The sequence below is a fragment of the Ictidomys tridecemlineatus genome, unplaced genomic scaffold (assembly GCF_052094955.1).
Source record: "Ictidomys tridecemlineatus isolate mIctTri1 unplaced genomic scaffold, mIctTri1.hap1 Scaffold_40, whole genome shotgun sequence".
Classification (NCBI taxonomy): domain Eukaryota; kingdom Metazoa; phylum Chordata; class Mammalia; order Rodentia; family Sciuridae; genus Ictidomys; species Ictidomys tridecemlineatus.
Window position 1 is genome coordinate 799,007 of NW_027522604.1, and position 14,422 is coordinate 813,428.

At 40.4% G+C, this 14,422-nt stretch overlaps 1 pseudogene; it reads left to right on the top strand.

The window, feature by feature from the left end:
- The first annotated feature begins 914 nt into the window (after nt 1-914).
- LOC144373462 (transcription factor JunD-like) lies at nt 915-1,861 on the top strand (annotated as a pseudogene).
- The last annotated feature ends 12,561 nt before the right edge of the window (nt 1,862-14,422 follow it).

A 14,422-nucleotide genomic window follows, 5' to 3' on the forward strand; every position in this document is an offset into this window, starting at 1 on the left:
AGTTTTCCCAGCACCAATTGTTGAAGAGGTTATCTTTTCTCCAATTTATGTTTTTGGCATCTTTTTCTAGTATGAGATTGGTCTACATGTCTCTTGGTACCTTGTTTAAATTTTTTTAACTATTTCTCTGTAGTATAGTTCAAGGTCTAGTATTGTGATGCCTACTGATTCACTCATTTTGTTGAGAATTGCTTTGACTATTGTGGCTCTTCTATTTTATTCAAATTAAGTTAATGCTTGCTTTTTCTAGTTTTATGAAGAATGTCATTGGAAGTTTAAAAGGAATTCCACTGAATCTGTATAATTACTTTGTTAGTATGGCTGTTTTGACTGTGATCATTCTGCCTATCCAAGCACCTGGAACATCTTTACATCTTCTAAGATCTTCAATCTGTATCTATAGTGTTCTGTAGTTTTCATTGTAGAGGTATTTTAACTCTTTTTAAGATTGATTCCCAAGTATTTTGTATTATTCTTTTTTTTTGAGGCCATTATTAATGGGGTGATTTTCCTAATTTCATTTTTACAGTGGATTCATTGTTAAAGTATAGAAGTGCATTTGGTTTATGGGTGTTTATTTTGCTAAATTTATTTATTAGTAAAAAAATTTTTCAGGTTATTTTTTTGTTATCTAAATATAGAAGCATGTCATTAGCAATTAGTGATAGTTTGAGTTCCTCTTTTCCTACTCATTTATCTTTAATTCTTTCTTCTAATTGTTTTGGATAGAGTTTCAAGGATGTTGTTGAATAGAAGTGGCAAAAAAGGGCATTTTTTTTTAATTTTAGAGGGAATGCTTTAATTTTTTCTCCCTTAAGAACAATGTTTCTGAGGAGCCACTGTGGGAGGTCCAGGCACAGCGACTCACCACTCCCACCTCCTACCAGTACTTTGAGGTGGGGGGGAGCCAGAGGATGGAAACACCCCTCTAAGGCAATGAGGCCCTGAGCCTGGACGGTAGCACCAGTGGCAATGGCAGCAACTTAGCGTCCCAGGGCTGCTTGTTTCCTGGGGCACCCCAGAAGGACACGCTGACACTGAGCCTGAGAAAGCAGGCATTACCGCTCCAGATAGCGGCTGCGCCACCTCAGCCTCCCTGGGCTGGATGGGCACCCCCAGGGCAGTGGCCCCCGGCCTCTGCCCTCCTCATCAGACCTGGAGCTACTCAAACTCACCTCTCCTGAGCTCGAGAGTCCCATAATCCAGTCCAAAGGGCTGGTCACCACCACAGGACAAGCATGCAGTTCCTCTACCCCAAGGTGGCAGCCAGGGAGGAGTTGGAGTTCACGAGATCTTTGTTAAGGCCCTGGAAGATTTGCACAAGCAGAATCAGCTTGGCGCCGGTCGGGCAGCCTCTGCTGCTGCACTGAAGAAAGACCCTCTGGCATGGCATCCAGCACATAGCCCCCTATTCACCCCACCTCCGTGAGCTGCCCACAAGGAGGCACCGCTCTAAGCTAACCTGAGCAACTAGCGGGTGGCTCGCAGGGGTGCTGGGTGCTGCCACTGTGGCCTTCACCGCCGATCCCATTCCCTTCACACTGCAGCTGCCCCCATAGCACTGGGTCCGCTGCGCCTGCTTCTGTGAGAGCCCGCTGCTGTGGCCCATTGAGGTGGACATGCAAGAGCCAGATCGAAAGCAGCTGGCCAAATGCATGGCAGCTTCCAAGTGACACAAACGCAAGCTGGAGTGCATCTCACACTTGGAGGAGAAAGTGAAGACGCTCAAGAGCCAGATCAGGAGCTGGAGTCCACTGCGAGCCTGCTGAGCCAACAAGTGGTGCAGCTCAAGCAGAAAGTTATCAGCCACGTCAACAGTGGCTGCCAGCTGTTGCCCCAGCACCAGGTGCCAGCATACTGAGCCCGAGCAGGGGGGCAGCGCCCCTGCTTGAGGAGCGGGCTCACAAGGGGCGAGGCATGGGCGCCCCAGACTTGGAGAGCATGTGGCCCTGGAGACCCTCTCCCCTAGAGTGCCCAGGACTTGGAGAGGGCGCGGCCCCAGGTATATCCCAGGGGGTACCCAGATCTCAGAGAGGGCGCCCTGGACTTCAATAAGCTGGACCCCCAGCTCCTTGGGGGCATGACACCACCCCCCTTCATCGAGCTGCCTCTGTCTGTGGCGCTGTGTTGCAGAAACCTGAGAGCCCCGAGAGCTGTCCCTTTATACACACCTTTGTGGAAGGGGCTCTGTTGGACACAGCCAGCAGCCTGCCTTTTCTTTTACTTTTTTTTTTTTTTGCCTTTGGAAGAAAGAAGAACAAAGTGTTCTGTTCTGCCCTATTTATATTTTTACTCGGGAACAAATGGTTGTGTATACGTATGTGTTTCCTTGTGTTTTTTTCAAGAAAGGGGAAGAAGAAGAAAAAAATTACTATGCCTTTTCCTAGCTCTGGCTACCCTCTTCTATCCTTCCGACCACCAGTCCCTTTTTGTTCTTTTGTTTTTGTCTTTATTTTTGTTTTGCTAGGAGTCTAAATTCTTATTTGTAATTCTTTGTTCGCCCTGTTTTTTGTTTTCACTGTCTCCTTATGCAAAAAAAAATATATAATAAATAAATAATACGAAGAAAAGAAAAAATAATGTTTCCCATGTGTTTACCATTGACAGCTTTTATAGTGTTAAGATATATGTCTACTATACATAGTTTTCTAGTGTTTTGATCATGTATGTAGTCAAATGCTTTTCCTGCATTTTTTAAAGATAATTTTCTGATTCTTGTCTTTACGTCTATTTACTTAAAAAATGTTTATTGATTTTCATGTGTTGAACCAACCCTGCATCCCTGGGACAAACCCCACTGATCATATTGCACTATCTTTTTAATATGATTTTGTATGCTGCTTGTCATAATTTTATTGAGAATTATTACATCTCTGTTTATCAGGAATACTGGCCTGAAATGTATTTTCCTCAATGTGTGTGTCTCGTTTGATATTAGTTGATATTAGTTTCGTAGAATGAGGTTATAAGGTTTTGCTATTTTCTATTTTATTAAATAATTTTAGAAGAATTGGTGTTCATTCTTTTTTCTACTTCTTGTAGAACTGGGTGGAGAATTCCTCTGATACTGGGTTTTTCTTAGTTGTTAGGCTTGTGATAAATCCTGGCTTGGGAGAATTAATGTAGTACATTCAAGACTTTGTACTTTGAAGGAGAAATGACTACCCTAACATTAGCCTGCTTTGACAAATGTTAGTCCTCAAATAACAATATTTTTTAAACTTTATTTTTACCCCCAGGAGAGGAGAGACACCTTCAAGACTCCTTTAAAAAAAATGTGTGTGTGTGTGTGTGTGTGTGTGTGTGTGTGTGTGTGTGTGTGTATCCAGAGTTTTGTGGTCACTTGGTAAAAATGCATTAAATAGCACAGCCGTGACTCCATTTTGGGTATGTTATTCAAGCTTTTTAGCTCACATATTAAATTTTGATCCATAAAACACTTAAAGTAGCTATAATTTCTATCAGAGTCTCTATATGGAAGTATGCAAAGATGGGATAAAATATTTAAACACTCTAACTCTCCAATGTTATCAAATTTATTTCTGATGGAATTTAACGTTATTCATACTCTTGACATAATGCTCCTTAAATAAATGTAAAAACCATTGAAATAAATAAAACACAAGAGGATCAGTCAAAGAAAGTGAAGGCCCCATGAGAGCAGGACGAAGATTATGAAATACTTCTGAATTAAAAGCTAAGTTCCATGAAAAGTGGAATCAACATTTTTCATGTGTGTGTATCAGGATAATTACTACACTAAAATATCTAGGTGTTTGTAAAGCAGGAAAATATAAGATGCTATTACAGTGTTAAGAAATAGGGAAATAAGAGGAGCACTAACATAAATATCATGCTGAATATAGCTCGACACCCAAATGTGAAGCCTAGAGGTGTTTTGTAGAAATCAACAAAGTTAAGCAAATATCATCAGTTCTCTTTCTGCTGAGTACAGAGTAGAAGGCAATAGTTTACACACATATTTTTAATAAATTCAATATAATGTTTCATTTCAAGGGAAAGGAATAAACCAGTCTGGGTAGAAGAAACTGTCAAGTTCAACTTGTTAAACTGTCTTTGACACATCTATGACCAAGAAAGAAAAATGACTATTTCCCATGAATAAATTCAGTAATAACAGAAAGTCTTTTCAAGCTACCCTTTGAATAATGCTGCAAAGTTCATTAACTCTGGTGCCTCTCACAGAATAGTTGTTACTGCAGTTTACCTGGAGTCTTTGATTTCCCAGTGCTGAAGTATAACACCAAAGAAGCAGGCCCAGGCAAGTGTAGAATGGAAAGTGGAAGCTTTATTAAGGACAGTAGAAAAGACTTCTCCCCAGAGGAAGAAGGGGACCCAAAAGGTGGAATCCATAGAAGAGCCAGGTCTTCCCTTTTTTATTGCTAAAGTCTTCTTTCAGTTTTACCACACTCATGTGTTTTTTTTTCCAAGGTGGAAAGGCCAAAAAGGTGGGAGATAGCCAGGCTGGAAGAGTAATCTGGTTAGGAAGGGCCTGGAGCAGCTTTGGGATTAGCAACTCCCTGTTTGCTTGGAGCTGTTTCATTAACATTTTCTTAGGATGGGCTCCAGGTCTAGAGGACATTAACATTTCAATTTCCCCAAGGCTGCTCTGGATTCCTGGACTCCATTCTATATAATGGCCTCCAATGAATTTAATCTTACTGGATATGGGAACGGATTTACCTAACTACACTAAGGACATATGTTTAATTCTGGCTTCACAGTCACTCAGTGCCTGAAAGACTCATGGGTTAAAAAAAAGTAGGTTCCCAGGGCTTTGAGTCTTCTTCAAAATAATTTTCCTGTACTTCCAAGTTTGACCATTCTGACATCAATATGTGGATTCAGATATTTGGGGCAAAGCTGTACTCTGATGATCCAATTACCTTTCTCCTTTAAAATTACAAAAACTTCTATAAAAAATACTTACTTTACCTGAACACCCAAAGTCCATTGTCATTCATTCAGTAAATTGAAATTGCCTTTAAAAAACAATTTTTATTTAAAGTTTTAAGTGAATAAAATTATCTTTTGATATTTGTGTGAAAAAAATCTTTGAAAGTTTAAATATTTTTCAGGAAGAAATAAAGTAACTTTCTCTAAATTATTATAAACTTCTTTTATTATAGAAAAGTCAGTAATGTCATAAAAATAATTTAGTTTTTATTGCTATTCTGCCACACCCAAGTCTGTGAGCTCCTCAGAATTTCCAATTCCAGATATATATTCACAGATTTTTTTTTTCCTCTTCTCCTCTCATTGTGTCTTATTTGGGGTGATAGTAATGTCAAGGCATTGTGGTGGATGACAGTGGAAGATTTTTATGTGGTACGTGTTTGCATACATATTAGACTCATTTTCTGTTTTGCCATTTGAAATATTGAATCTCTGAAACTAACCCATAATCTACTTGACTCTGACTACTTATCTTAAAATTGCAGGTAAACATTCCACAAACATGGAACTTTGCTGGCCTAATGACTACTTGACTATCTGCCTCTGACATTTGTGCACTAGAAATATAGCTTTGTGCTTTAGCTTCCTTTGCAGTGAGACCATGAAAGCTTGGTCTCAGTCTATGTGAACAGAGGGACATAGTTCCATATTTTCGAACAGGAGGCAGCAGAGCTGAATCCTCTCTTTGTAGGTAACTGTGGCCATTGGGGTATGAATGCCTCCCTGGGTGGATTGTGAAGCCTTTGGCTCACCCTCCAGTTTTAATGGCATTACTTGCAGATTCCCTAGAAAATTGGTGTTTGCTTTGATATACATAAAGGTCAACCGGAACACAGTGCTGGAGGGAGCTCTGTCACCTGGGGTGAGTAAGGGTCTGAAAAAAAAAAAACACAAACTGGGCTGCTCTGGAGATCACATGCACGCAAGGCTTTTCAAGGAGTGGCGAAAGGTCACAGGAATCCAGGCCCATTGGGGTCTCAAATAGGAGGTTCATGGGAGTCTTGGCTCTCAATTAGAGCTGAAAAGGCTTTAACAGCAAAATCATGTGAAATCCTGGCTGAGATTCACAGTGCTCTGGAGAAAGCCATCCTCAGCCTAGATCTCAGTTTCCAAAGGCTCCTCTAATGCCTGGCCTTAGAAAATCCCAACACAATTCATGGCAAGAGTTCTCTGAGATCAGTTCCAGAACTCAGTCTCTAATGGCATCACACCAGAGTTCAAGCTGAGGTGGACCCAGTCATCTTTTCCAACCACCACACAAAAGACCACTATTCTAACAAAAACACTCCCACATGGCTCTCATCTTCTTCCATACAGACACTCATCATAACATTCTGGCTGGGGGTTTCCATAGGGGGAGCAGTCTAAGATGGTGTGCAAAGTGAGCTCTCATGCCCATCATGTGCCAAATGTCATGGTGGCCTGGACACCCTTCCTGAGAAACAGGATAGATAAAATGGGCCTGTAGTTAATACTGCTCTGCTTCTCAAATTAGAGGCCTCCTGCCTGCCATGGGTAGATTCTTTATGCATACTGGATTCATGAAAGAAAAAAAAACACCTGTGTGCTAGTTACTGGAGGACTTGCAACATCTCATTTGACCCAGAGGATCCCTGTTCTTACTTCATAGGGGTCAGGGACCTGACCAGAGGAAGGCAAGAGACTTCATCCAATATTACACTTCTTTTTCAACATTTAAGATTTGGATGGACACATGGGATTTTTCTTGAGTTTCCTTGGGTGCCTAGAATGTAACTCACAGCCACACATAGGGCCAAGAGTCTGATTCAGACACAGCTTTTACAAAGCACTTTAACTAAAAGGTGCAGATTAGGCCTCTTCATTTTCATTTGAAACTATTTTCTTTTTTTTTAAAGAGAGAGTGAGAGAGGAAAGAGAGGAGAGAGAGAATTTTTAATATTTATTTTTTAGTTCTCAGCGGACACAACATCTTTTGTTGGTATGTGGTGCTGAGGATCAAACCCGGGCCGCACGCATGCCAGGCGAGTGCGCAGCCGCTTGAGCCACATCCCCAGCCCCTCAAACTATTTTCTTGAGGATTCCCAAAGGAGTGCCCAAAGGGAAACTCCTCCCTGACATTCAGGGGAACAGAACAATAGGGAGGAAAGAAGCCTGGAGACAAACTTTTTTTTAATTGAACACTGTGGCACTGACAGATCCTAATCATGCAACTTGGGTGGCTATCTATCCAAGCAGTGATTCTCCAGAGAGATGCTTACCAGTCATGTTAATTTGTGACTTTTCTGAAATGCTTGGCATTCCCTTCAGCAATCCAGTCCATGGCCATGTCACAGAGCTTGATGGTGGTACACATCTTGGACACAAAACCACGAACCCCTTCAGAGAGTGGCCAAAATTCAGGAAGAATACAGGAACTTAGGATCTTGGTAGGTGTTCCCCATCTGGAAGGCAAGCAGCAGTCCATTCATAAATTGGCCATGAGGAGTCCTGCAAAGATTTCCACTAGACAGGACACATTCAGGGCTGCATTCTTCTCTCTACTCTCTTTAACCACAAAACCATTTGGATTCACTGACATAGAAAGACTCACTAGTTAACAGTCCATTTCAAGCCAACAACAACAACAACAACAACAACAACAACAGTTTTTCCTTCATGTTCTCAGAACATGAGACAAAACGACAAATTGAAACACACACCCACTAAGACACACAAACTACCCCTGTATTTGGTCTGCATATATCCACTCTGTGCTCTGACTCGTGAGTGAAAATATGTTCCTCAGAAGTGGCCTGTCCTGTCTCAGCTCTGGTCTCCTTAGCCATCTCTGTGTAGTTGTCAGGAGCCAGCAATGAGCCAACACTTGTTTCTCAGGAAAGGCCCCTGTCCAGACCATTCAAGGCATTTGGCTATTCAACCATCACTAGGTGCCAAGAAAGAATGACTCTGGCCTTGGTACAGACAAACAAGTGAGCCCACTGGGACTGGAACTGCCTCTGGGTGCCTCGCCCCCTGGATCCCAAGTTCAGAGAGTTCCATCACCAAGGAAGTGAGGTGAGGTCACTTCCTTCAGGGAAGTGAATGAGGTCACTGCCTTGGCAACCACTTTGTCCTCACACTTGTTTCTAAGGGTCCCATGAGATGGAGGCTGCCCCACCTTCCTGTGACATTTTCACAAGTCATAAAGGTCTATATACCCGAGGAGTCTGGGATCAGCAACCCACAAAGATCTGATTGTGCCCATCTTCCCTGCATTGAAAAGAGGGAGGCTGATTCAGCCACATCCCTTCATCCTGACTGGGTTGTTGGCCATGGAAGATGACTTTAGACCTCACAGGTCCTACCTAGCTGCCTACATTTGCTCCAAGGATCATTTCTGCATCTACCTTTGAGCTTCTCAGCAGCTGTAGGATTCCCTTCATACCTGTATGACAAGATCAACTCAGGACCTACTGTTATGTGAAAATAGATGGAGGGAACAGAGTATGGTTAAGGGTCATATCAGGTTCGATTTGGGTTAGGAGTCATTCTGCTGGATGAATACGAGTATTGGGTAACTGGGATGTTTATAAGAATGTAAGGCGAAATGTAAGTATGAAAATAGAAAACTAGGTAAGATCTGAAGCACACAAGGGTGTTGGGCCCTTGACTTGGATAAGTGGTTTTGATTTATGTTCTGCAGAGGTGAATCCTCTAAATCCATATACAATGGCATAATATCTTGTACCTGGGACTATTAAATGTAAAAAGAACTTCCAGTGAAATTGAGATAGTAGGCAGGATTCCAGTGTAGGGTAAGGAAGAAGAGTGAGTTTAGGATTTGGACAAAAGGCCCTTTTTGCAATGGAATGAATTTCTATTAGAGTGTAAATGGGAATGTCAGCACACATGAAGAGTCAGTCAAAACAAGGCACTTAGAGAAATAGATATCAATAGGGATGTTAGGAGATCTGGAATGTACCAAATGAGTGACAAGATCAGGGATATTTTCAACAAGGTGGTGGTTGAATTACCCTATCCTAGGTAGACACAAGTGTATACTCACCATAGGATTGAAATTTGAAAAGAGTAGGCAACACAGATATAGATGATTTTAGTAATCCATGCTCTCATTAAAATTAGGCTTTGGTAGAAGAATAAGATAAGTGTGAATTTTGCATTTTGTGTCCAGAAGATGATGTGATGAGAGGAATACATGGAGCAGGTGACATGCGTATTTCTTCCACCATTTCTGGGAGCATGTTCTGAAACCCTATAATTTAGGGTTTCGGGATAAAAATAGGTGTACCCTGGTCTACGTATATAGAAATGATGCAGGAATAGAAGAAACGGTGAATAAAAAATATAACAGGTTACTATTTTAAATAATTGATTGAAATGATATTTCAAAAAATACATGAAATCTGGTATTAACATACAAACATTCAATCCAAGTAGTCATACATTCAGTGGTAATATTAGGGTTACTAATTATACCAAACTGTGTTTGAGTTTTGCTTCGAAAATGATGATGGAATTCAAAAGTAATGTGTTATAAAAGAACTCTCATGAAAAAGCAAGTAAAGCAACATGGAGAAATACATGGGTTCTGATACCTGGAGTGAATGAAAGTAAATCATATGCATATCAATTTGTGAATATTGGATGAAATGGTATCATTTCTGAAGAAAGAGGAATTTAACAATTTTGAATGACAATTACTTCAAAATACACATCTAGTCCCATATGAATAAACTTTCATTGATGTTAAACTGGGTCACTTACTGTAGAAATATTAGGGTTAGTACTCAATATTCACTGAAGTTCATTTTGAGTATTCAGAAATGAATATGTATGTCAAGAAAATGAATATTTCTGAGAAATATTTTGTGAAAAGTTGATTATGAATCCACACAGATGGACATGAAAGAATCAAGGTAGTATAAGTATATGACACATATATTTTATGTTTGCAAATCCATACTATATATTTAATATATTAAAATATAAGAGTAAGTATGCCAATCGAAATACTTAAGGGGATATATATCCTTCACATATGCACCCAAAATATTCATTTTCCTCTACATTGTTTCATGTATAAACTTGTTGAAGTATAAGCTCACCACAGCTTGAATTTTCAGTTAGCTCAGTGTATTGGGGGGCTGTCAGAGACCAGCTCCAACAGGGGGTCTCAGGAGACGAACGGATGGTGAGGAGTCGGCGAAGGAGGGGGTGGAGAAACAACACAGACACCAAAGTGAAGGTGTTGATCCCAATCTTTACTTGTGAAGTTGATCATATATACTTTTCATTTTGGCAGGCTTACAGTATTTTGTGGTTACAAAACAGGAATCATTATTCAAGCAAAACAAAATATTACGTAGCTACAATTAGAATAGAAGAATGTATCTTGGCTTATGCATAAGCAAGTATTTGTACTTTCAGTTTGAGTTTTGCTTTGAGCTGTTTCTGCTTAGTTAACTTTTAATAATAGTTACAAATGTCCCAAACTATTGGCCTATACCTTGACTATTCTTTCTTGACTTACTGACTGGAACCGGTGCCATGGTTATGGCAAGCAGTTGATTTGTTATTACTTTTAATCAAACAGGAGTAAGAGCACAAACCATTGTGCACAGGAACAAGAACAAGTTGCCCAGTACTAAGCACTAATCTATCTTCTTAACATTAATTTTTCTTCTCTAGATTTTAATTTAATTTCTCAAAAACTTCCTTGACAGGAATACAGGGAGTTTTTCTTTAGACATTAACAATTTACACTCCACAGCTGAATCATTGCATTTAGAGCAAACAGATCTATGCTTTAGAAGTAGTTGCATTAATTGGGAAAGTCATGATTTTTCCTTCGTACTTAATGGTCATATGAGAAATCAAAACTATACTTGTTAAAGGAATACAAAAACAAATCAGCCCATTCCCAGAAAAATACTGCGCTCCTCCAGAGGATGGACGCCTTGCACCATCCACCTCAGTAGGGCCTTGCCATTGCCTGAGTCAGGGGAGGGGCGCAGCAGGGGGCAGTGATCTCTTCATGAAATTTGTATTTTCCAAAGTCAGAGTACTCTCAAGAATATACCTGTGATGGCAGTAGGATTATATATGTGTATATAAAAATATACATTGTGACCCAGGTGACAGAGACAGGGAGTAAGGAAGTTACATATTTGTTAATTTTGAAACTTCATGGAGAAATAAAAGGAGAAAAATGCATGAGAGGTTTTATAATATGTATCTCTGATGAAGCAAAAGGCAAGTCCAAGTATACATCGTGCCTCCTATCAAATGCCTCTACTTCTATTCCTTTAGGAGTATTTTTATCAATGTTAAGATAAGTAGTCAGAGTCTAGTAGGTTATGGGTTAGTGTCAGAGATTCAATATTTCAAATGGCAAAACGGAAAATGGGTCTAATATATATGCGAACACGTGCCACATAAAAATCTTCCACTGTCATCCACCACAATGCCTTGACATTACTATCACCCCAAATAAGACACAATGAGAGGAGAAGAGGAAAAAAATGTGTGAATACATATCTGGAATTGGAAATTCTGAGGAGCTCAGAAACTTGGGTGTAGCAGAAGAGATCACAAATGTAGAGGACAGGGTAAACAAACCACAAACATGGAACTTTTCTGGCCTAATGACTTCTTGACCATCTGCTTCTGACATTTGTGCACTAGAAATATAGCTTTGTGCTTTAGCTTCATTTGCAGTGAGACCATGAAAGCTTGGTCTCTGTCTATGTGAACAGGAGGACATGGTTTCATATTTTCCAATACGAACAGGAGGCAGCAGAGCTGAATCCTCTCTTTGTAGGTAACTGTGGCCATTGGGGTATGAATGCCTCCCTGGGTGGATTGTGAAGCCTTTGGCTCACCCTCCAGTTTCAATGGCATTTCTTGCAGCTTCCCTGGAAAATTGGTTTTTGTTTTTGAAATACATAAAGGTCAACCGGGACAGGGTTCTGGAGGGAGCTCTGTCACGTGGGGTGAGTCAGGGTCTGAAGGAAAAAACACAAACTGGGCTGCTACCCCATATATCTTTCTCCCTTGAGCCTAGCAACTTGATTCTGAGCATTGCACCAAATCCTCTCCCCAGAAAAACATGCCTTTATATTTTAGGGTCTGCTGGCTGCACCTTGTAAGTCACATAACATTTGGAAGCCAATGACAGAAGCACAGGGGCCCACCACAGATGTTGTTGACACACTTGCACCCCATTGCTTCAGGCCCAGTTCCCTGCTGGCTCCTATTCCCTGGCATCTCTGTTCTTCAGTATGGTCAGGAATTCCACTAAGTCAAAAACAGCAGTTGCTGGTTCAGTCATGGTGAGCAACAGGAGATCTAAAGGTTCTCCAGGGATTTCTGGTCATGGGATTCTCAAAAACTTCATGGTATTGGCCTAGCCATATTTCAAGAATGAAGAAGTTTGCACTGTGGATTTTGATTCATTCAGGAGCCATTAAGTGTTGAGGAATCTCCTTTCAGTAAAAGCTCTGGAGATCGCATGCAGGCAAGGGTTTTCAAGGAGTGGCGTAAGGTCACAGGAATCTAGGCCCATTGGGGTCTAAAATATGAGGTTCATGTGAGTTTTGGCTCTGAAGTGTAGAGAATCAGATGTGACTGTGTTACTATTACTGTTCTTGATGGAGTCTGCCTGCAAAGGGGATATTCCGTCAAGGTATAGATAAGTAACAGAGGACATGCTTGAAAACGTGGTGTCTGCTGTCCTTGGGAGGACTTGCCTGCAAACGGGATATTCTGCCAAGTGGGCTAGGAGGGCGCTGAGAAAAATTTTATTATCTGTTCTTAACAAAGAGCAGAGCTCAACATACTTCGAGGTGAGAATAGATTAGCCATGAGAAGCGGGTCACTTCTGTGTAGATAGTAAAACTTCTGTATGCTATGTTTAATTAGCTGAAAGACCTGATTTATTGATGTTGGAAGGCTGTCTTCTTTGTTCACAATACTATAAAAAGATTGCTTGTACACAATAAAGAACTTTTTTTTTCTGCTGCTGCTTCACTTGCTCTGCTTCTTCTTCTTTCTTTTCCCATGCTGACCTGCAAGTGAATTACTGCAACATTTGGCATAGTCGGCAGGATCCAGCACTGAAAGGGTAAGCACCCCGGGTTAAGAAAACGAAAGGGGGACTTTCGGGATTAACAAAATATCAAAAGGTATCGCCCCAGGTTGAAAGAACCTTTAGGGGGACTTTCAGAACTAATAAATATTGAAAGGTATCGCCCCAGGTTGAAAGAGACTTTAGGGGGACTTTCTGAACTAACAAATATCGAAAGGTATCGCCCCAGGTTGAAAGAGACTTTAGGGGTCTTTCAGAACTAACATGGGAAACTCCCAATCCTTATAGGAACAATATGTGGAGTTACTACAGGGATTATTATATTCCATAGGTGTGAAAACATCACATAAAAGACTCAAGGAGTTATTTAAAATTATAGAATGTCATTATCACTGGTTCCATTATCAAACTAAGGTCCAGTTAAATTTAGGGGAATAAAAATTGGTTCAAAAAGAGCTCCATAAGGTGCATCAGGCTGGGAATGTTATTTCTTTGAAGATTTGGAGATTGTGTAGCACTATTACTCAAGCATTACAATTTTTAGAAAGCAATAATGAAAAGGGCTCTCTTTGTGAAAGACAAGTTAATACATCAGAATCTGATAATAAGGTTAACAAAACGGAGCCCAAGGAAGATATTTTTAATACTATAGATGACTCTCCTAAATCAGATCTGGGCGATGAGGAAGATTCAAAAAGTTCAGATAGTGACTCCAGTATGAAAAAAATTATGGAAGGCCTTTGTGGATAAAATGAAATTTAAAAAGCAAAGGTCCTCTCTTAAACCTACTGCTCCTTTTAATGCTTCTCTCTTTCCAATGACAGAGAATAGAGTTGATGTGGGTAGAGAACAACAACGTTTTTCATTTCCTCTTACTATGATACATGATGATGATGATGATCTTGCAGTCCCTCCTGGTTGTTTTGTTGATCCACCACATTTGTTTCCTATAACTAGACAACAAAACCTTCAAAATCCCCCAATGATTGATGTTCACTATACTATAAAGGATTTAAAAGCTACAGCCTTTCAATATGGCCCTCAGTCTCCTTTTGTGTTAGATATTTTAGAAAATTTGGGAACTTCTAAATTACTTATTCTTTTGGATTGGGAGGCATTAGCCAAAACAGTTTTGGAGGGATCTCCATGGTTACAATTGAGAAGTTGATGGGAAGATGAGGCACAAAAACAAGCTGGAGAGAGTGAAGTTCAAAATCCCCCGGGACCTATGGAGGATAAGTTAATGGGGGAAGGTAATTACTGTGCCTTTAGAGACAGGCTCAATATACAGATTCAGATCTTCCACAAGTTTGACAGGTTTTCTTAAGAGCTTAGAGATGTGTGATACCCACTGGTCAGGCACAACCTTCCTTTACT